This window comes from Scophthalmus maximus, chromosome 14 (assembly GCF_022379125.1).
Source record: "Scophthalmus maximus strain ysfricsl-2021 chromosome 14, ASM2237912v1, whole genome shotgun sequence".
NCBI classification, from domain to species: Eukaryota; Metazoa; Chordata; class Actinopteri; order Pleuronectiformes; family Scophthalmidae; genus Scophthalmus; species Scophthalmus maximus.
The window spans coordinates 4272501-4296180 of NC_061528.1; the positions used below are offsets into that span (position 1 = coordinate 4272501).

A 23680-nucleotide genomic window follows, 5' to 3' on the forward strand; every position below is an offset into this window, starting at 1 on the left:
ATCAAAACTACAGCGGTGGGATCTGTCCACAAACACCTGGCCGGACAGATGCGTGACGCAGGGAGACGGATCAATGCTTACGTCACGAGGACGTCTGTCTTCCGCTCACCTTGAAAGAATGAATAGATTTCAGCCTTCAGTTGTTTGCTGCATCTGTGTGGAGATGCTGAACTTTTGGCCCCGCGGCTTCTTGAGGTTGATGACGGCGTCGTCGGATGGGATATTGTTTTTTTGTCGAGTAAAAGGTCGAAGTTGAGTTTTTTTCAGGGCTTGAAAAACACGAGAATTTTTTCCTGGATAAGAAAAACTTCTGTTTCTGCCCTTCGTGCCACAGAGGCATGAAATAACTGCCAGAAATGTATTTTTTGCATTACATTATGTCCCAGTGAAGATGACTTTCCGCCGTCATCACTTCATGATTTTATCCCGTGAGACATTTGTGTTAAAATAAGATCACAGTGACCTTTGACCTTTGACGACCTTTCAGTTCCTCTTTGAGTCCAGGTGAACGTACTAACGTAGACCAGATTGCACGGCCGGATGAATGCGGACAATATTCCTTTAAGTGATTGTTACACAAAACCTTGAATTCATCTTCTGTTACATCAGTCTCTCTGCTCCTCCAGGTTCAGGCTTTTCACCTGACTTTTTTTTCACAAAAAGTTCATCCTGGCCTCAGGGATTCGCTCCCATTCAGCCTCGGAGCATTAGCGAGGTCCAGCAATAATCTTGCGTGATACGGCTCGACTCCCAGTCAGCGCTCCACGTTCACCCCCAAGGAGTTTGGACGGAGGTGGGGGTCAGGGGTTCTTCCACACAGCACTGACACGTGCAAACAGGAAGGTAAAGGGCCTTAACCACCTTTTACCACAAACTTGTGAGGATGGTGTTATCAGTCTCTGGCATTAATAGTTTTTCCGAAGCTAGAACAAACACGCCGCGGCCCCAACCATGAAAATTATGCAAAACCGCTGCCTGAGCTCAGCGGTTGTCCGTATACTTTTTTTCTTTTTGCCATTTAGTGTCTTTCGCAGCCAAACACACACTGTGGGAAGTGCGGAGTTGTTTCTCTTCGCTCCGGCTGATCCGTGCCCCCCGCGACGCCCCCTGCCGCTTTCGACAGCGTGCCCCCCCCCCCCCCACCACCACCACCACCCCAGCCGACCCCCCCGCTGGCACGACGCCCGGACGCCCTGGCGATTTACACTCCAGCGGTGACGGCGGGCCGTGCCCACGCGTCTTTGACTTTGCTGAAGACGTGCTCCTATTCATTAAGGCGGCCCAAAGTGACAGAGGGCCACTTGTGCTCCGCGGCGAGAGGGGGATAAACAAGACATAAAACACGGGGCTGCTGTTCGGGGGGGGGGGCATCAATTTTTCGGTCGTTAGGCCGTGTTTAACTTCAGGTGTCCTCTTTGTCCGTCTCTTTCTCTCGCCGTCAGCCACTTTGTGTCTTTTCTCGCGTGTGTGGAGATTTGTTTTTTCGCATCACAAAGGAAACCGGCAGGTGATCCAAATTGGTGTTTTTACCCGTGGCCGCATATTTTCTCCGAGAGATTCGTGTGAGCGGGGAGGCTGTCTGCCTTCGGTCCTTTTGTTCTGTCGTTGTTGGATTAGTTTCACCAGACGCTCGAAAAGCATCCTCACAATCGCCGCGCGCTGCGATCTGAAAGAATCAGAGCCATCAGAGCTATCGAGCAGGTCAAATGCTTTTCTTGGCGTGCGTGTGTTGGCCATTCAATAGCTCTAGAGTTATTTTTAGTTGAATATTCACGACCTCATTTTGTTTTTTATTAATTATCTTAAAGCATCATTCAGGAGGATGACGTCAGGGACACCGACTGTCGGCGTCCTCTTGTCCTCTACGTTGTCCTCACAGTTCTTTTGGGGTGTGTGTGTGTGTGTGTGTGTGTGTGTGTGTGTGTGTGTGTGTGTGTGTGTGTGTGTGTGTGTGTGTGTGTGTGTGTGTGTGTGTGTGTGTGTGTGTGTGTGTGAAGAGAGATAGATATGACTATTTCGCACTGCACAATTTTTAGTGCGATTTTCCACTCGTCAACAAGTGTCGGAACTCGCAGACTAAAGCCCCCTGATTGGAGCCAAAATGGCGTCGATGGGCAGTCGACAATTCAGTTCTGCGTGTGAACCCTTCAGAGACGCGATTCAAGAGGCCCGCAGTCCTCCGACGAGATTTCAAGCAGCATAAATATATTGAGGAATCGACAACGACTGTACAGCCAATCAGTGCGCAGGACGGGTCCGAGATTTTTAAAAGGAAGCATCATCTGTGAGCAGGGATGACACAGGCAGCACTATTGAAGCAATATTATTTGTGTTTCTATGGACAGTTGTGTTGCTGTATCTCAATGTGTGTGGGCGTAGTTAGATTTATAAATTCCTAGAATCTGCATTATGCTAATCTGCATCATTACTAAGGTTTGCGAATGCGTACGGGAATCTGCAAATCAGATGCAAGGGGAGGTCGGACAAAGTCATAGAGCTGCAGAAGCTCTTGTCTTTTTTTGTTTTTATGGAGAACAGATATACTAGTTTCTTCATAATTTACCGTCCAGTACATCAGTAGTAAAAAAGAGTGTGAGTGAAAGAACTCATTTCGTTGAAACCACCCGTACGGACGATAACTTTACAGGACGTCGTCCGGCGGTTTACTGCATGTGGCCGACGCAGGAAACCTCCATTGAGCAGATGTGGCTCCGTAAACTCGTAAGCGCTGTAGCTTTAGATCGGTATTAAAAGCCATATTGGCGACTCGGGCGACGAGCGGACGCTACTCAGCTCTCCGATCGCAGCAGAAGGACCTCACTGCTGTGAAATGCGCTGGAATAAAAATAAAAAAGGGGCCCGGCCCGGCGTTGATTGCGGTAGTTATCGGGGCACATCGTCCTGCCTCCACGCGTCGCTTGTGGCTCTTCCACACGGGCACTCGCACTGTTCAATGGGCTCCTATTAAATCCCCCGATCAGCTTCTTGCTCGCGGCTCCAAGAGAATGTAGGTCAGTTTTATTGATATTGCCTAAAACCACAGATTCGCCTCAGGGGGCTTTATGACCTGCAGACTCCTCGGTCCGCTGTTCTGCGTCGTTGAATGTACTGAGAGTCGTTATCAAAGGTCTAGTCTGGTCTTACTCACCGATCAGATACAGATCTTTAATTAAATCCACATTTTGCCAAATTTCTCATTAGGGTGATTTAGATTTCTTTGGTAAAAAAATGAAACCGGGAAAGCGTGTCCTTCGCCACGGGAACTGAAATGAAGTGGAGGAATTCAAATGATGCCCGCTGTACCCCTATCAAATTCCAAAACTCAAAGTTCTTCTCTTCCAGCTTTAAGCGATGAGATATTCTTGAACACTAATTATCTGCCAAAGTTAGAGTAATGTGTCGCGTCTCATGAGACGTGTCTGCACACCCATGTCCTGTGTCCGCTCTTCGTCACTACGGGGTCGACTGGTGTAGGAGGATCTGAACCTGTTGCGCTTCCAGCTTCTAAAACATTGTTAGTTAATAACTGATGATGTTTATTTTCTAGATTTATAAAAGTTGCCCGTATGTGAGAACGCAAATTTTCCCCCGAAATGTTGCTCTGGACAGTTTTCCCCGAACCGCCGTCAGAGTCCATGTGAGATTCACAACCGGCGAGCGGACACTTCACCTGGATGTTCCTGGACGTTCTCTCCCAGTTGTCGACGCGTCGGACTCAGACAATCTCCTTCTGCGTTCTGTGCAAACTGCGTACGCCCCCGGAAAAAAATGTCCAGACCCAATATTGTGGAGTGCATGTTTTTTTGTTTGTTTTTTAAAGATGAGTCCAGGCCTCTGTGTCCTCAAGAACACCGGTCATGTGACTCTGTGATGAATCTGAGATTGAATAAAGGTCGGAGGCAACATTGGCGAGGGTCTCATCCGAGGCAGTGAGCCTTGATCGGCCGCCTCCAGAGTTTCTGACTTTGTTGCCGTGCGGAAGGAATGCGTTTCATCCGCCTGCCTGACGAAACCTGAATTCAATTCTGTATCACTTTGCAAACGGCCTCATGTTGTGCAGGTTCTCCAGAGGATGCACCTGGAGTCTCATCAGGGCCTTGTCAGAAAGTGAGCCCGTCGCGTTGCGTTGGCTCAAACCCTTTCTTCTGGGCGAGTTGGAAATGGGACCGTGAACCGACACTGCAGTGCTCGGGCGCGTTCGGACGCGCTTTGGTGCTTTGCCCCTTTCTCCTTGACAGCCTCTTTGACTGGGTCTAACCGTGTCGCCTGAATCCGTCAATCTCAGTCGCTGAGCACTTCCGCTTCTTCTTCGAGAGAGAGTTGATAATGAACGAGTCTGTCGCGGCGGCGCGCTAAACGCCGAACATCTTCATCCAGTGGTCTTGGCGCGCGACGCCCCCCAAGAGAGAGGGAGTCAGGGGGGAGGAGGAGGAGGAGGAGGGTCTGGTTAAAGACACTGGTCGCCTGCCACTCTCTTCTCTTCAGCTGCATCGTCACAGCCCGGCGATGAATGGGGGGGTTTCCATCTGCTCTTGTGTTTTAAACTTCGAGCCGTCTCATGCCCCTTCCTTGTCTCTTCTCCTCCCCTGTTCACTGTGCATCATCCTCATCATCAGGAGCCGCTTCTTAATTCCTCACGCCTCCCGTTTCGGGGGGGGGGGTGGGGGGGGGCTTCCTTTCATTCTCGGGTGTTGACGTCTCTCTCTCTCCTTTGCCTACAAATGTTTCTCCACTTTCCGATCCCCCCCGGCTCTTCCCAGCCTCCGCTCCAGGTGGAATTTCCATTGATGAGAACCAGACGCGTGGTGCACTTGTGCGTCCACCTCATCAGGCCCCGGCTCAGGAAGACGGATCACCTCCGGCCCCCGCTCCATCAGTCCCGCTCTCCCTCCACGTGAATCCCTCACTCAACCCCGGCTGTCGACCCCGGAGTGATTGTGTTTGGGTTTAGTTGTCAAGAAGGTGGTAGGCCTTCTTTGATTTTTTTCATCCCTTCTTGCTCCTTCTCGTCGGACTCAGTGTGTGTGTGTGTGTGTGTGTGTGTGTGTGTGAATGCAGGGTCTGTTTACGTCAACCGGAGGAGCCGGAGCCTCTCTCGGGTTGGATGAGTGGCCGTTCTTTCTGCAGAACTCCCGAAGCAGAGTTAAAAAAGGAAAATAGCGAAAATGAATCTGTCGGGCGTCAAGTGTTCCCAGCCTGTGGGCTTGAAAGGTGGATCTTAAAAAGCTGATTTCGGCCCGGTCCCTTCGCAGCGCGGCACAGTCACCTTGGATTTTAACGGCTGCGACAGCGGATTTTAAACGGTGAAGTCGTCTTCAGAAATGTGGCAGTCCACCGCTTTGGCACCAATCTCGTGCCAATAAATGCACTTAATAATAATAGCGATAATGTATTGGATTTATAAAGAGCTTTTCAAGTACCCAAAGCGCTCAACTTACACCATGTGCCGCTTTGGAAGATATAGCATGAGCTCGGGACACTTTACAAAAGACAAAGAGTATCGGAGGGGAGCCCGACCGAGTCACCGGTTGGATGAAAAGAAAAATCGGCCTTTCCCAGACCTACTGGTCTCGACGTTTATGTCCGCAGATATGAAAACCTTTATTTTACGGAATTACCAGAAACACAAGAGTTTGAATATTATATATTTGCTTATTTGTTTTTCTTTTAGAATAAAATCTACATTTAAGCTTCAATGGCATTTCTTTGTCGTTAGGGATCCATAATGAGATCTTGGGAAGTATTGCCATTCAAAAGAAAAGCTAAAAATAATAATATATATATTTATATTAGGACATTCTTTTACTCCCCAATATCGTCATCTGAACCCAAATATCCATACCGGTCAGGCTCAAGCTGAACTAACTTACTACAGTACATACACCACGTCTGTCTTTGCACAGTGGGGTCTTCACAGCTCCATCGCTCTTCTGGAATTTGTTTTTACTGATTTCATATTGAAACGATTCATGTTTGGAACATGCCAAACGAATAGGGATCGAGCGATTTAGGCTGCAGGAGTGGTTTGAGCTGTTTCTATGGACAGTATGATGCGTTTGGACAATTTTTCGGGGGGGGGGGGGGGGCGTGAGTCTGAGTCACTCCTACTTTAACCGCTGCGAATCCACAGGTGCAGTCCTCCACAGAAATATAACAGAAGCAGCTTTTCAAGCCCACGGGCTGTACAAGGTAAAGAAGTTGAAATGTTAATGCTTCAAAATATTATATATATATATATATATATATATATATATATATATATAAAACAACTGTGCTTCCAAAGTTGTGGCGGCAGCTTGGTGGAGGGGGGGGGGTATCAATGTTTCAACGTTTCAGAGCCCAGACACCTTGAGGACGAGCGGCACAGCGAGCTACAGGCCACGCAGGCGCCACGATCCGGCGGAAACCAGAAATGTGGCGGTGTGGATTGGGGCCGACAGGTTGAACCGTCGCATGTGGGCGTCATGTTTGCACGGTCGCATATTTTCCCTCGATTTTTTTTTTTTTCCAGGGATTATTTGAAGCCCCGGAGACGTCGGCGGGCGGGCGGGCGGGGGGGGGGGCTCTAAAAGGTCAGACCCCCGCGTCATGTTCGGTCGCTCCCTGGCAGAGTTCATTCTGATTCTCCGCTCGTTTCCATATATGGGTGTCGTTCAGAGCTCCTTGCCGGCGTCATGACACTGAGAGACAGAGAGAGACTGGGAGCTGGGTTCGCTCAATGCACGATGCATTAGGCCGACGGGAACGTGTCACTCAATTTTTTTCTACTGGTAATTCACATGGTCGAGGGTAGAGAGAGAGAGAGAGAGAGAAAAGAAGAAGAAGCTGTGCAGCTTCAGCAGCTGAAAAGGCTTCTGGCTGCCGTAATACAGCCGTTTGAATTTGACTTCTGTACAGTGTGAGACTTCTGCAGGCAGGTTCTCCCCAAAGATGTGTCTTCCTCTGGATCTTTGCGTGGTGCTGCAGTGCGCCCTTCCCCTGTCGGCCCCTCTCGTTCCCTCCTCCTCCTCCTCCTCCTCCTCCTCATCGCCCACTCTCTGCCTTTCTTCCTCGGTTCCGGGTGATAGTTGCTGCTTCTGCTCAGCTCCACTTCCTTTCCCTCGATGGCGTCTGACCAACGGGGAAAAGACGGGAGCGTTCTCCTTTTCTCTCCCCCTCTCTCTCACTCTCTGGAAGCCGGCGCTTGATAAATAATTCCCCCCCCCGTGGCCCCTCCGGCTCCATCATCCGCGGGGGCCCCTACACCTGCCAACGGGTTATTCTTCTTGTCCCGCCGCTGCCACACACGAGGTCGCCCTCCTGAGAAAAGGAGCACGCTCTTCGCCGCCGCATTAAAAGCGCCATCTCCGTCCGAGTGCAGCCGCTCTCCGTCCCACAGCGTCGGGGGATGTAGCACGTTTTCAATGGCGCGGCTGCCGTCGGTAGCCTTCCCTTCCGCCGGGGAACGCGAGGTAGATGAAAAGTGAGAGGGGGGAGACGGAGATCAAGTGTTTCGGATAACGAGGGGGGCGGACGGACGGCAGCCGGGTTAACACTTTCTCATTATCCATATCTGTTGACCCCTGGTTCATAGATCTGACCCCCGCGATCTATAGGTTGCGAGGTTCGACCGCTTCTTTGTCAAATCCGGCATCGATGTCGTCATTGGATCCGCCGTCTCTCGGAGCCCCCCGCACTGGTGTGTGCGCGTTTAGACTCGGTGACCTTTTTATTTCTAACACTGCTTTTGCTTTGAATTGCTGGGAGCGAAAACGCCATAATGCGAACTTGAACTCACACGATCAGGTTGAGATCGCTCGTCGCATTTGATTGGCTGCGGGGGCGGAAAGAGAGGAGACGAAGTGAGAGGAGGGGCGGAACTACAATGTTTCCTGGATAAATAACACAAATTAAAAATAACAGGTGTTCACAACATCATTTTCCTCCGTTAACTCGACGCAACTACTTCTCACTGCTGAAAGTGACAGTGCCCAAATGAAAAAGCACTTTTCTTAAGTATCAAAAAAGATGTTTGAGGGGAGATTCTCACAGTTTGGGGTATTTTGCCATCGGGGCGCTGGATCCAGAATGAATGGATGTTTAGCTTCTGACTACTTTTTGCAATAAGCACAGAAAATAACTTGTTTACCTCTAAAATTCAATCACTGATCTTCATAGAACTCGTCCACATTTGCCGTAGTTAAGTGACGTGCATGAATTTTTTACTTTGGGGATGTGACACTAAAGGAAAAAAAAAAGTGAAGACATAAGATTTAATAAAAGATTGGCTCAGACTGAGCAAAAGAAAAAAGCAGAATTAGGATATTTCAACATCTTAGAAATGAATCCAAAATGGGAAGTGGCTCTCTGACGCCGAACCCAGTGATCCAGTGGGTCTGTCGTGTCGGTGTCTGTGTTGTTCACGTTTAAAAAATGAAAAAGAAGAGGAAGGATTCATTTTCCCCGCAGCGCGCGTGTGTGTGTGTGTGTGTGTGTGTGTGTGAGGATTAGACTCTTTCTGAAACATTGCGGAGGCTCCTGTCTCGCCGATGTTCGGCCTCGAGTTTGTTTTTTCGTTCCTGACCAAGCCTGACAGTACCATTATGTAAATGTTCTGCGTTCAAGAATATGCGTTTGCAATGCAAAGCACATTGTGGAGGCGAACGCAGTCGCTCGCTTTTAACGCACGCTCAGGAGTCGCGTCACGCTCGCTCTCTCGGCCAATTAGGGCTGAAAGGCAGAACGAGATAAAGGGACGAAGCGAGCGCGTATTCGTCATGTTTGTTTAAGTGGAAATGGACGCAGGTCCCATCCTGCTGGCTTGGCAAGACTGGCACGGCCATTTGGCTGCGGCGCAGTGTTTGGGGATGTGTGGATCAATATTCAGCTTGATAAGTGTAACGTTGGCCCGGATCCGAGGGCCGCTGCCGCCGCCGCCGCCGGCCGACGATTCAATCCCCCTTCGGCGGCGCACTCCGCTCCGCAGCGACGCGGCGAGCTCTAATTGGAACGGCCGAGTTCACTTGCAGGCGCGTGAACGCCAGCAGGCCTTCTACCGCGGGCCGAAGCACACGGAGGACACAGAAGCACGCCCCGGCAGCGGTGCAGTGGGTACGCGGCTCAGTCACTTGATATTGTTAAAAATATATCCAGTTGTGTAACCCTCCTTAACGCCATGTGGCAAACTAATCCGCAGCCCCAGGAGGACCGCTGTGACGCAGAGACATGTCGCCGGGACCATGAAAATACTGGATAATAATTCAAATGGACGTCAATTAGAACAAACCGGAACAGCGTTCTTTCCCATGAAGGATCCCGTATCGCCTGTTTGCCCTAATCTTGTGGTTTAGTTGCCATCTTTTTAGCCGAATGCGCGGCAACGTGGTCTGGAAATTTGCTTTTCAAGAAGACGCGAGCACAGGAACAACACGCGTTATATAACACGTACAGTATATAAACGGAGGTGCGGATGTGTGGGCGCGTGGACACGAACACCCGTCGTGCCCCCATTTACATGAGTGATGTTTTGTATTCCCTCCGCGGCCTTAAAGCTCGGCCCTTGTGTTTGCATTTTAGCTTTGACCTTTTTGAGCCGTTCGTCACCACTCTGGTAATAACAAAAGTGCCCCCTCCTCTAACCCGGGGGGGGGGGGGGGGGGGGGGGGGGGGGGGGGGGGGGGGGGGGTCAGAGGTCGTGCCGCGTATAAACAGGTGTCAAGTGCTATGATGGAAAGCCCAAGGTCGTGCGAGACAGGGGCTTGGAAACCTGGGCCAGCATGCCACCGCCGGCGCTGTAGAGACGCGGGGGGGGGGGGGGGGGGGGGGGGAGAGCGGAATAACACGGGTAATGGATGACTTTGTCCGTCAAACGTGGTGCCATGGTTTCATGTTGTGCAAGTTAAACCGCCTCGTCTGTACGACTCGACCTTTTGGGACGCAGCATGCATTCCGTGTGTGTGTGTGTGTGTGTGTGTGTGTGTGTGTGTGTGTGTGTGTGTGTGTGTGTGTGTGTGTGTGTGTGTGTGTGTGTGTGTGTGTGTGTGTGTGTGTGTGTGTGTGTGTGTGTGTGTGAGTGAGAGAGATTCACTGTCTGTCCCTGTAGCAGCCAGTGACAGAGATAAAACTCAGTTGATAACAATGAGTTTACATTCATCAGCTCAACACCTTATCCACACTAATACCGCACCTATTTTTAACGCACATTTTCCCCTCCCGACGTTTCGTCTTGCAAACTCTAAGTCCAGACAAGAAAACCAAAAAAGACTTCAAATCTCTCAAAGGAGCATGTGTGGTCTACATGTAGCCCGGCCGTGCCAATGAAATGGACAGAGAGTGGCATATATAGCCGCCATTGCTGTTGTTGTTTCTGGTGCACGCACATTACACAGAAGAAACTCCAAAAAGTTGTCTGCGTGCGGATGAGAGTCAGTACGCGGAAAAAGTGCACAAATTGCACTCGAGTTCATTTGGAACGGGCTCATTCCACCGGAGTCATCGTTGCAGCTGAGCAGAGAGAAGCCCGGCGTGCTCTTCTTCTGTTGCTCTACGGGAATCCGCCGCCGCCTTGTAGAATTGCAATTTTCGAAAATGTTCAGTGCATTTTACTCGATCGGCCGAAGTGGAACGGCATGCGTGTTCACTCACCGGCCACTTTATTAGGAACGCCTGCACATCTGCGTGCTCCTGCAACCGCACAGCCGGTGGCGCGTGTCGGCGGTGCACTGCATAAAATCCCGCAGATGCCAATCAGGAGCTTCGGCGACTGTTCACATCGGGTGTCGGGAACGAAGGAAATCATCTTTCGATCCCAGTAACTTTGACCGTGGCATTTGAGTATTTCTGAAAGTGCCGACCTCCTGGGATTCTTCCGCATAATAGTCGCCGCCACGGTGGGTGGCAGCTCCGCAGGTGGAAACGCCCCGGCGATGAGAACGTTCCGGCTGGTGGTGGTGTGATGGTGCGGGGGATGTTTTACTGGTTCTACGATTTTAGTTTTCGTTTCAGAAAACCGTTTGTGAAATTTGGTTGAATAAAAAAAAAGCCCCCACTTCAATGTGACCTTCACTGCTCATTGCACGACCCGGGTGAGACTTCCCACCGTGTCAGTCACCCCGTCCGTCAGTCAGCTCATTGAGTCGTCAAGATTTTCGACAGGCGGTTATTCATTCATCGGCTGTCTTTACATCGTGGACGACGAAAGGAGACCTTGAAAGTTGGCGTGACCACAGAGCCGTTTTATGTTGCAAAGCCAAATTTCAGACGATGTCTGAAGATTCCTGTTTGCGTCTCAGCCGGGCCATTGTTTGTATCACGGAGCGTGTCCTTGCTGCTGCGTTCGACCGCCGGCGCCTTCGCAGCACTAAAGGTTTGTTCAGCGACCGCCTGCCGCTTCTGTCGGACGTGAACCGGAGAGCTGCGGGCAGCAATTTGCCCGTAATTGGACATATTTCCTTTCGCTGCCCCGAGTTGCGAACCTACTGCAGTTTTTTCTTAAAACACGCCTCTTCACCGCGTGAAACCCTCTGATTGGGTTACCAGTCACTGCGGCTTAAAAGGGGAGGATTTGAGTTTGGTTCGCAGCCGGATCACGACAGGCGTCTGTCGACAACGATCCTCTTATGGGCCGGAAATCAGGGAACAGGCAAAAAAAATAAAAGTTCCAGATTGGGAGCACGAGACGTCTGAACGGCTCGGCATCACGCTGGTATCAGAAGAACTGTTGGTTAGAGAGCGCTTCAAGTTCACCGCGCGCCATGAGCACGCACACACACGCACAAGGTGACGTGTGTGTGTGTGTGTGTGTGTGTGTGTGTGTGTGTGTGTGTGAGACTAAAGGTCGGAGACTTTAGTAGTTTATGAGAATTCTTCCTCCTCACTTGCTGCAGTGAACAAAGCCTGATCCCCCAACGACATTGGAGATTATGGGGAGGTGTTTTTTTTTGTGTGTTCTTTGTCTGAGTGGACACTTCCCGCTGCTCAGCCCCTAAATTCTCAGCTTAGCTCCGTAGAAAATCCCCTTTACTGCCTCTACCTGCCTCTGTGGCCGCCCGCAGAATCTGCTGGAAGGAATCTCGACTATTAGAAGACGATAATTTTGATAAAGCCCAAAAAGAATTGACAGCTTTGAAGCAAAACGTGACAAGAATAATCCGGTGGGAGAATTGGCTGCGTGTCAGTGCTTTTCCGTCAATATACGTTGATCTGAAATCACTTTTGGGCTCATTGTGCGAAGCCTCTTCATCGATAGTGAATTCGCAGCTGTCAGAGGTTGTTGAGTGCATTTTTTTTGTCATCTTCCGCGGCAACGAGTTTTGCAGCTATTTGGACACACAATCGATCGTACCGTGCCGTCCGAGGAGAAGCGCCCGGCCTTCCCTGGGGCGCTCGGGTGACGGCAATCAATCCCCGTTCTTTCATCCACCGTCGCCGGCCGCAGCAGGAAGCAGCAGGTCACAGCGCGTCGCATCCTCCGGGGCAGTTTGACGCATTCTGAGCCGCCCCTTTCCGGTTGCCGTAGAAACCAGGCCCGGGGCTATTTGTTTCCAATTTGCTCAGTGGCGGTCGAGATCAAAAAGCTTGGGGAACCCGGCGTGGTCACCCCTCCCCCCCCCACCCCGCGTATCAGCATCTGAGTGTGTGATTCAACGCGATCAGGGTGCGTCCGCTCGCCTCGGGACAGCGGAGCAACACAGGTCCTCTGAGGTCACATCGCTGTTTGGCGCTAAATGTGTGTGAACTGCATTAATCGATTAGTTATCGACCACCAAACGAACCGGCCACTATTTGGATAATCGATCAATCTGTTCAAGTAGTTTTTATGAAAACCCCAAAAAAAGGTCAAAATTCTCTGATTTCTCCTTCGTCAGTGTGAATATGTTCTGGTTCCTTCGCAAACTTCGAAAATAATTAGTTAGTTGTTGATGGTAAGTCGCAGCCCTGGTACCTTTGGTAACATATCGAGAAAGAAAATCTTTTGTAGACTAGTGAGGCTCATTTCCCGTTTTTCTATGACAGATACTGTACTCATACATGCTTCCATAACTCGAATTATAGACATATGATAATATGTCACTGAATCAATGGAGAAAATAATCTTCAGATTAATGGATAATGAAAACAACCGTTGGTTGCAGCACTGAACTGCACAGAACTTTGCACAGGTTTGTTATTGACCTTCGCTCGGCGTGAAGGCATCTCGCAGCCCCCCCCCCCCCCCCCCCCCCCCCCCCCCCCCCCCCGGATCCCCTCAAGTCTCTGTTTAAATGCCATTCCTGCTCCGCCGCCTCCGCCTCATTGAAAAAAGTTGGCGGTTTGTTTACGAGAGCGCCGGCTCATGAGAGGGAGGCGAGCAGCAGCAAGTGAAGCCACTCACCCATCCCCCTCCTCTCTCTCTCTCTCTGCCTTCTTCCAGAATCAGTTTGTAAAGGACAGGCGGCCCCCTCAGCCCCGGCCCCGCGCCCCAGTGATGCTAAGCTGGTGAGTACTTTGACTTTCATCTTCTTCTTTTTTTCCCACTCACAACTTTTACTTGTCACTTTCGGGCATTTCTTCCATAAGTTTTTTTTTTTTTTTTTTTCATCTTTTGCCTGAATTTCCGAAAAAAAACAAAAAAAAAACTTGCTCAGTTTTGCTGGCACTTCCGTCTGGTCTCATGGATATCTCTCCGATTAAGGTTTGGTCTTTAGTCTTTAACCCCCCCCCCCCCCCCGGAAGAGACGGGAGGATAGGCGGGAGAGGTGGCGGGGCGGAGGGACTTCATGTTAATGGATGAGTTTTACCTTTCCTCTCTCTCTCGCTCGCCCTCTGAATGCGATCATGAGAATCACTCAAATGCCTCACTACTGAGGTGCAACATAGTCCCACACCCCCGGTGCTCCAAAAACCATACACCTTACATCACAGTCTGAAGAGCATCTCCAGAGAAGTGCCGCCACGTCCGCATCCACACTCCAAAGTTTTGGGTTTTAAAACGGAAGGGATCTCCGTCCACGCCGGCGTTTTAGTACCAGTGTTAATCCCCATCTACGATAACCCACCTGAAGATGTGTGCAATACGAGTCATTGTTTCGTGAAACATCTTAATTCTGACTCTTCCTTCAGGCATAAGTAGAGATTACTTGAGCAAACATCAGATGTGAGAATGTGGACATCTTGCCTAGAGCCCCCGAGCCACAAAAAAACCCCCCAAGATCATTAAATGTTATAATCCCTCATTTATCTGCTGCAGATTATCAGGTACAAGCCGCCATCAGCGTTATATGATTTACGGGTTACAATGTCACAAATATTGAAAGAAATCTCTTGATGTATCCCCTGATTTCGGCCTTGAATAAACACGGACCCTGCTCTTTGTGGGACTGAATGTTTAACTCACCAAACAAACCTTTCACTGCCAAAAAACTAAAAACAGGCCGTCTGGAGGAGCACCGGCCAATTCATCGTGAAAAGCGCAGGACCACTCTCCTCCAATCTCACCCACGCCTCACCCGCCGTATTGAACATCCCCCCCGAAGGCCAGGCCCTGGCATTTGCTTATGTTTCTGTTGTCGCGCGGCACTTGTCTCCTTCCACGTGCTCCGCCCGATTGAATTTGTGGCCCAAACGTCTTTTTCCCTGATATGTTGTCGTTGGAGACGGCGGCTGCTCTCTGGGCCTCTCTCCTCCGGGAGGTGGACGAGGGGATCGGGGGCCCTCGGGTCGTGGGGTTGGCATGTCGTCCCCTCCGAGCCCCGCTGCTGTTTGCCGATATTGAGTTTAGGATGACAATGAGCCGGAAGAAAACAAGTTCCTTTCAGGTCAGTAAGAGAGAGAAGGGGTTGGACTGGGAGGGAGAAAGAGACCTAGCAGAAGGAAAAAAAATGGGACTCATCCCTGGATGGGGGATTCTCGCTAAAGGTTTCTGTTTTGTGGCCCCTAGGGCCGAATTAAGGGAGCGTCATTATCCTTGGCAAATTACCACGCTGCCTTTGTGGTGCGGCCACGGTACATTAGGGCGCTTTAAGGACGTGGCGGAGCCGTGCCCATTCAGCTCACAAAGAGAGGGGCTGCATGGCAGATCCTTGGCCTGTTCCACAGAGGAGGCATTCACACCACGACGGGGCAGGGGGGGGGGGGGGGGGTGACGGCGATGGAGAGGGGGTCTCCTGAGATGAGTTAAAAAATCACTCCCGACCGAGGCCGATGTGACGTAACCCCTTAAAAACACGATGCCAGGCGATGATGTCATCTCCCGGCTCTCGGAAATCCTGGATCCGATAAGCGGAGTCGGGAACGTTTCCACGCCCACTTCTCTGTGCGTTCATCCATTACACCCACACCCGGATTTTTTTAATGTATTCTTTTAACTGCTACTCAGCCATTCCCCGTCAGCTTCTGTCAATTTTTCGGTTCCCACCCCTCGGGGACGCTACAGCAGCGGTCGGGTCTTTGTGGGGGGAAATAGCCTCTCGTGAAGCACGGGTGATACGAGCGGCGACCCCCCCGCGACGTCCCCCCATGGTTTGTGAACTGTTGACCCAGTGACTTCGTCCATTTTTGCATACAGTCGATGGTTGTGACATGGATATGGGAAGGAAAGGGTTTTCATATGACACGCCGGGTGATATGCAATCAGGACGCTTGTAATATCCCATGGCTAATTTGCATTTTTCTTTTTATACCAGCGTGTCGCACGGAGGCGGAATGGAGGAGCCAAATTGAATAGCCAATAGCTGGATGCTCCAAAAACACACTAAGAACAATGGTCTTTCTTTAAGACGTAAAGTAACGAGCAGGTGCACCGTCCTGGGAAGAAGAAAGAACTGGAGATACGCGGTTTGCACTGGCGGCGTCTTTTGTCCTGATCTGAGACACTAGCGGGTCTGTGTTGTCAGAGATTTCGGCTGTTGCCAACTGCTTGCAGCACATCAACGTGTCTGTCGGTCGCGGATGGCGCCCGCCGCGAGCCACTGGGTGATTTTTACCAAGCAGGTGGCGTAGACTCGACAAAGAGCGATCAGGGCGGATCCTCTGGGCCTGAGACTGGATGGAGGTTGAATCAAGTTTGTCACCAAACGGCCATAAGTTTCAGAGTTCACCACGCGCGGCGATGTCAAACCCTTCAAAGAAAAACCTAACAAGACGGCCGCTGAAGGTGCTGTGAACTACCCAGCGTGTGAAAATGTTTCTGTTCGCGGCACCTCGGCCTTTATTCATCATCCGATCAACTGGGACGCTTTGCATCGGTTGATTGATGTCTCCATTTCATTTTACCCTCTCCACGATAGGTGGGAGATTTTCCTTCCTTTTACCCGACATTGTTTCATGGGTTTTATGAACTCGATCCCTCCGCCGGACGGAGACGAAGGAAGGGAGAAGGCTTTTGTCCGGGGGGCTTGTGGTGGAAAACCCTGAGCCCGTAAATCCCGCGCTGATCTTCGGATCATTAAGCCGCGAGCCCCCGAGTCCTTTCGGTTCTTTATCACCAGGCCTGGATCCCAGGCCATAATGGAGGCTAACTGGCTAATGATTAGCTGTCTTCCACGGCAACTCCAGGGCTGGAGGCCGAGGCCGAGGCTGATGCTGATGCTGATGCTGATGCTGCCTGTCTGAGAGGGAAGAGGCTGTGACAACATATAAATCTGTCAGACTCACTGTCTTCTGATAGAGTTTCTCCCACAAAGCTTGCCGTGGAATATAAATGGTTTATGAGTGTGCAGAGCGACGCTGATTCAAACTATACTCCAAGCACTTCATTAGAAAACGCCACACTAATACTATTTAGAAGTCGGAAACTGGGATTCCGGTCCCCGTTGACGTGTATCTGCATGATATTATCCATTGCACAGCCGCCAGGCGATTGGCTGGTTGGATAAAGCGTGACTAAATTAGCGCGCCGGCGCTCCGGAGTGCTCGGTGAGTGTACCTCTCACGCTGCTCGCGGCCCCTGAAAAGTTGGAAAGCTGCTCTTACTAGTGCTGCTCCCAGGACTTAACTCGACTATTCAAACAGCTTCCGATTTTTCTTTGCTTTTGGATAATTGTTCGATGGTCGTACTTACTGATTATGTGCACGTGTCGTCTGAGGCCGTTTGGAAAAACACACAAATCCCCCAAAACTCCAAAAAACAAGGTCATTAAATGTTATGAGCTCGCACGCGTCTGCTGCGGAGCACCAGGTGCCAGCCGCCGTCAGTTAGTAGATTTATCGGTCAGAGCAACTTTATCACAAATATAAAAAAACAAACCGACAAGGAAACCGCCTCAGGATTCATCACCTGATAAACACGGATCCTGTTCTTTCAAGTTGCTGCTGACGGAGCGCTCGGCGACTGAGCCTTTCCGGCCACTCGGGGTTGGGTTTACTCGCGCGATCAAACGCGACTTATCCTCAATTTGCAGCTCGTGTGAGCGCACCATAAGGATGGACGATGTTCATATTGCCCTTTGGGGTTAATACGTCGTTTTTGAGCCCTACATGAATTAAAACTGACTTGACTCGACTGGTCCCTGAAGGGAATCCAGTCTTTGGCCAGATGTGCGATGCGCCCGTCCACCACACCTGCGTCTCTACTCTGTTATATAAAGAGAACGCTGCATTCCTGCATTGGCACTATAAGTATTGACTGCTCACAGAATTCACACAGATGCTCACCACTTAATCTTGCTGTAATTTTGACATCTCCAAAAATACTCTGTTGAGAAATATCTGGAAGAAAACAGTCAGCGTGTCGTGGCTCCGACTCGTGGTCCTATGCCCTGTAAGCCCCTCGGGCACACACACACACACACACACACACACACACACACGTATACATCCAGCTTTAACGTGTTAACATCTCCTAAATCCTATTGGAAACCCTCCATTTATTTCGGGGGGGCCGGCACCTGAGTCGTGTACACAGAGCGGAACTGGGCCGTCTCCTCAGCGGGGGGACGCGTCTCTGACGTTCTCCTCAGCCGGTCAGCTGCGGGCTCCTGGCCGCGGACCTGCTGTGTGCCGCCTCGTCGTCCCGTGAGGGATTAGTGGCACTTGTGCGCTGGCTAATTATAGAGCCGGGCGGTGGCCTCTCCTCCTCCGCGGGGTCCCATCCCACCCACCAGGCCCTCGGCCAGCGGCTCACTCGCAGCTGCTTTTTTTTTTGATTTTCTATCGCTGCGTTCGTTAACTGGCCATCGTTTTGTTGTTTAGCTCTTTACTTGTCCTTATCTTTGTAATCACTCCAATCCGTGCCCGCTCCTTGTTTGACGCCTCTTGTTGAGCTCACTACAAAGACTTTTTTCGCTTGAATTAAAACTCAAATTCAATGAGGGAGCTGTCAAAATAAATCACTTCCCGTATCGGGGAGGAATCGCAGGAAAGAGAAAAGCACACCACGTCTCTCTTTCTTCTCTCTCTCTCTCTCGACACAATCAGTTCCCTTTCACCTCTTTTCACGTCTTTTCATTCCCGGAGAACAATAGGTTTGATTAACCCCTCTGGGAAAAAACCTTATTATTATCCATTTCCATTACAAAGGTATTCTAAGACAGTTGGATTTGAAAAGCCAAAGCAAGGGGGGAAAAAAATAAAAAAAATAAAAACACATCAAAGGAATATCTTGATGCTCAAAGATGATAATAAGGAAATTGACGGCCGTCAGTCTCGGCTCAATATACGTCAGTGACGTGGTTTTGATCATTGGATCGAATTACGGATGCAGAGCTTCGACATCAGGTTGTGTGGTCTTTCCGGGGAGGGGGTTGGGTGGGTGGGTGGTAGGGGGGTTCCTTTGTCAAGCCAAATAAATGTCTGCGAGCGTCACCGTGGAAAAGGTCGAATCCGTTTTTTTTTTAATCAAAGCACCTTCTTAGTCGGGAGTTGGGCTCAGATAAGCGCGTCTCTCCTCCCCCGTCACTCATCTGTGATGGGGGAGGCTGCGATGTGGAACCGTGTTGTGAGGATGAATAGAGAAAAAAGAAAAATCTCTTTCCATCATCGGATGCGTGGCGAACGCACAAGTTTAATTAGCGCTGACATTTTGTCCACAGTTCTCTCGGCAGGGACAGATGAGGAAACGTGACCCTTCCCATGTGGACGCAGTGTGATTTGAGCTTTGACGCCGGCGACGACATCGCGTCTTATCTCTGTCTCCGGCGCCGAGACGCCTCCCGGTTCTCTTTAGTTTCATTTAGAGTCGGAGACGGATCGATGGCACGAGAGACAATTTAACGCTCGGGGCGTCGAACGCGCGCTCTCGTTATCGGCTGACAGACGTCCGGGTAATGAGATCCGCTCCACAGATTGCATGTGTACATGCAGGTCTCAATGGTTAAATCAGTGTCACGGCCGCTTCGTCAGCCAACATGGACATCTGAACACTCGGATTGCAGGAGATGCTTTCACACGTGCACTGAAGTCAGGATATTGTCCAGAGCGTTTCCGGAGGGGCTGTATGTGACAACGGCAAATGTCCCTTGTGGAACTTTTCCTGCCGGCCCCCCCGGACAATCGGGGTCTGATTGAGTCCATGTGAGAATGAGGCAGGAAATCCAGGAGCCACCCCCTGTCCATAACGTTATGGACATATTCTCTTTCTATTCTGTGTTTCTGCCGTCGTGGTCGCGTCTGAACATACGACCTGCTGCTGCGTTTCGTCACGCGCGTCACACAAAATGTTTCTGGAGTTCATGTCTGCTATGGCTCTGGGTGAACCATCAGAAACCCCCAAGTAATACCAATCATAGCACACACGTACAAAGCTGCAAGGCCGGCCGCACAAAACAAGACTGGCCCTGTCGTCCCAGCCCTACTTTGTATGCGCTCTCGCGCAAAACCTTGAGGGAATCTGGATTTTTATTTCAGCCCTCTCTCTTCGTCATGCCATTTAAAAAGAAAAAGAACGAAGGTACATTCCCATCAGCATCAAAATGGGATTACATGTAATCCTTGTTCTTGCACATGATGACCTCTTTTCTGGTAGAATTAGGTTCCTTTGCAGAATTAATTACTCTGAGGTTTGGGGCCGAGGAGGTGTGTGTGTGTGTGTGTGTGTGTGTGTGTGTGTGTGTGTGTGTGTGTGTGTGTGTGTGTGTGTGTGTGTGTGTGTGTGTGTGTGTGTGTGTGTGTGTGTGTGTGTGTGTGTGTGTGTGTGTGTGTGTGTGTGTGTGTGTGTGTGTGTGTGTGAGTGAGTGAGTGAGTTCACGTTGCTCACCGGAGAGGACAACTCGGATGCTCAAGACTCTGGCTTATTATAAAACCAATCCACACACACACACACACACACCCACCCTGAGATGAAGATATCCAACGCCGAAGCCTGTAATTCACAGCTCAGCTTGATCAAACTCCTCATTCACAGAACACAGAACCCCCCCCCCCCCCCCCCAGGGTGACGGCTTCTCTTCTTAGGGAATCACAAACGCATGGCGTACAGTTGCTGCTGTGTCGTGTCGTGTTGTGCCACCAGTGATCAGACTCCGGCTCCCTAACGAGAAACTGTGTTGCGAGGCCGCGCGGCAATTAAAACGAGGATACAGGATGTTTTTCTTTCTCGTCTTCTCATCACATCACAATGGGTTTTTTTTTAAATTTACAGCCGCTGTGATTATGCGAAGCAGCGGCCCGATCGTCTGTCTCACTTGAGGCGGGACGTTCGAGGAAAACACCGGCACCATTCGGGAGCGATAGAGGATTTAGTCAAAAATCCTCCTTTGGCAGCCTCTTATTGTTTCAATGATAACTTCATGATCCTCGCAGTTCACCGTCTTCAAATAAACGCGTGCAACAAAGGAAGCTTCGTTTCTCGCTCTCCTTCCTCTGCCTTGAAAGTTTAAACCTCTGACAGCTCAAACGCATTGTGCTCCTCTTGGCAGCTCAAAGTGCTCCGGCAATCTCAAACATAAATAAGCGATTTTTAAAAAAAAAAAAAAACAACATATCAAATGTAGATATGTGCCGACACCGGGGCTGGCAGGACGTGACTCATTCGCCACGGCTGTCACAGCCGCCGGAGATCAACCTCCCGTGCTCGTGGGGGTCCTGGGGGGGGGCTGATGTGCGAGAGACGGCGTTCATCCTCCTGCAAATGAGGCAACGTTCGGGAGAACACGGCGCGTGTACCTGGCCGACCCGAGGCAGCAGGGCGTCCATGATGGCGGCAGCGTGGCTCACGGGGTCATTTAGCTGCAATTTGCCTTTTTGCCTTCGCCGGAAAAAAGTTTGTGCCGCGTTCTCTCGCGGAGAACATTGGAATGTCATACATCCATGTGGATTCCCCGGACCGACTCTTGCGACACGAGCGTCTCTTTGGTTATGGTATGAGAGATTATGGTTTTTGGACCATAGTCGGTCCGGTTGGTCTTTCCAATCCAAACCGACAGCTGATTGATTTTTAATAGTCAAATCTGAAAAGAGAGGACCAAGACAAGTGTGGTCGAGGGTATTGTCTGTGCGTCGAGTGTTTGTTCTCCACAGAACCCCTGGGTTGTTGGCTGATTACATTGGCAGTGTGTGTTTACCGCATTAACAGTTGTATTTTTAGCCGTCGAGCTGTCACATGAGATGAATCTTGATTGGCCACGTGAAGGGGAACGAGACGTGTCTGTGTGTCTGTGTGTCTGTGTCACGGGACCCGACGGGAACACGAGATCCAAGGGGATGTTAGAAATATTCTCTCCTTCAGTGATCGTTCGTCACGTGCCATTGTGATAACCTGTTGTTCCGTTTGCTTAGCAGATCGTACATCTTGAAGTGATGTGTTTTTTAGCCTTGGGGAGGGATTGAACAGTGATTTCAAAGTCAAAGATTCGGTCAAAAGTTTCAACATTGGAACTTTCCGGGAACAACCAAAGACAAATTCTTTAAACATAATTTCATAGTTTCTGTTTGATCAATCAAACAGTCACTCTGTCATTGTTTATGCAATGCAGAATGCAAAAGTGTTCTTTTCTTAAACTAGGTCAGTTGAAAGGGATTTCCACGTGGGTGTCTCGCATTAATGCCTCCAGTAATTGTATAAGGTTTGCTGGAGAGACGCTGTTTGCATATATAGAGGCTCCTCTGTGTGACGAGCGACGCGCCGAAATTGCTTCTGCGAAAGAGAACACGGAGGGAAAACACATGGTGAGCCGCCGATGGCGCACCAGAGGACCACTTCTAACGGAACAAGAACAGGTAGATGGATTCCTATTATTCATCCTTCATACCATGGAAACCAACATTTAAGCCTGAAAATGTCTTTAAGGAACTACGGAATGAAGAGCTACGTGAGTTGGTGACACTGCCGACCCGCTCGCGCTCGCGCGGCGCCCTCGCCTCCGTTTCGTTGCGAGCAGGGAGCATGCGCAAGAGCGGTCGTACAACGACACCGACAGCAAAATGAAATGCCTCTACCAAAAGAAATTCCCTACATTTTCGGAATCGCACTGGCGGACCTCGACAGATCTGCCGATTTTGCTGGCGGCTTTTATTAAAGTCCCGCGGCTGGTCCCCGAGTGGCACAACGGCGGAGGGTGATGAATGCCCGCGGCCAGAATCCAATAAGATGGATTCGGTGGGAACAGCAGCTCTTGCTCTCCCGGTCACACGCTTTCTTTTTCTCCTCTCTCTCTCTCTCGCTCCTTCTGTGTCATGGTCTCTCTACCTCACTCCATCACTCCATGCCCCGCTCAAACACCAGCAGGGTTCCGCATCAGTGGTTTGTCCGCCGCAGATCAGGGCCCCCGGAGTCGCCGGGGGGGGGGGCACATGGCTGCTCTCTAATGGCGCCGCTCCTGCGTGGAGCGGAGGCGGAGATTAACGGGGTCAGACACGTCGTCGGCCGACTGCCGGTGTCCCCGTCGCGCAGCTGAAGATCGCAGCCTTGCGTGCAGAGGCCTTGAGAATCGGCCCATAATTACATTCGCACAAGAACGAGTGCCATGGCACAATTGCGATTCAATCCGGCGTCGCTGCATGCACACCTAGGACACCAGCAACAGGTCGACACCATTACGAGGAGGTCACTGCAACTAGCGGTTATTCTCTTACATTCGACTCAGCTGTCCATTGTTTTCTCCATCGGTTGTTCGGTCCATGAAACGTCATAAAACTGTGAAAAAAATGTTGATTGTGTTTCCCCATACACCCAACATGAGGTTTCGTTTTGTGTGAAGCGCTGTTTGAAAATAAAAAAACGGAGGAGCAGTTTTGTCTGACAGCTTTCTATTTCGTAACGTTGCTACATTGAAACGACAAGACCCGCTTCATACATTTTGTTGAGTGAGTACTTATCTCATCCCGAATGTTTGCCACGACTTTCAAAACCTATAGAGACATCTTTAGTTTTAAATCAAATCCATTCAACTGGGTCGCTGTGGGTTTCTCTGTCAGAAGTGATTAACAATTGACTTTTTATTCCGTTTACATGTTTTCCCAGTGAAAACCTCCTGAATGATTCATACTATCTGGGAGAGGCTGCGGCGAACGCTACCTCACGACATCAACAGATTCTTTTTGTTAGACTCGAAAAATGACACATTACAGCACCGATCGCTGTGCCATTTTTTACCAAACCTTGATACCCAATTTCTCTGTCCCTATTTGTTCGCTTATTATTTTTCTGTTTTCCTCGACAGCACGTTTTCCGCAGACAGCGAAGGAGCTCGCGCAGACACAGAGATCTCTTTAAACCCGGGCAACAAGCCTGTCGCCAGGCGGGCCGGTGGGGGGTCACTTTGACACAGTCCGGCTGTGTGCGTGTGTT

The 23680-nt window shown here is 50.3% G+C and overlaps 1 protein-coding gene across 7 annotated transcripts in view; it reads left to right on the plus strand.

The window, feature by feature from the left end:
• sema5ba (sema domain, seven thrombospondin repeats (type 1 and type 1-like), transmembrane domain (TM) and short cytoplasmic domain, (semaphorin) 5Ba) overlaps window positions 1-23680 on the plus strand; it is a 128424-nt gene that overhangs the window by 12278 nt on the left and 92466 nt on the right. The window contains exon 2 of one of the 7 annotated variants that reach the window (XM_047337329.1): window positions 13391-13455. The exons of the other annotated variants lie outside the window; for them this stretch is intronic. The gene's annotated coding sequence lies outside the window, so the exon portion shown is untranslated. The remainder of the gene's footprint in view (window positions 1-13390; window positions 13456-23680) is intronic. 7 annotated transcript variants of the gene reach the window in all.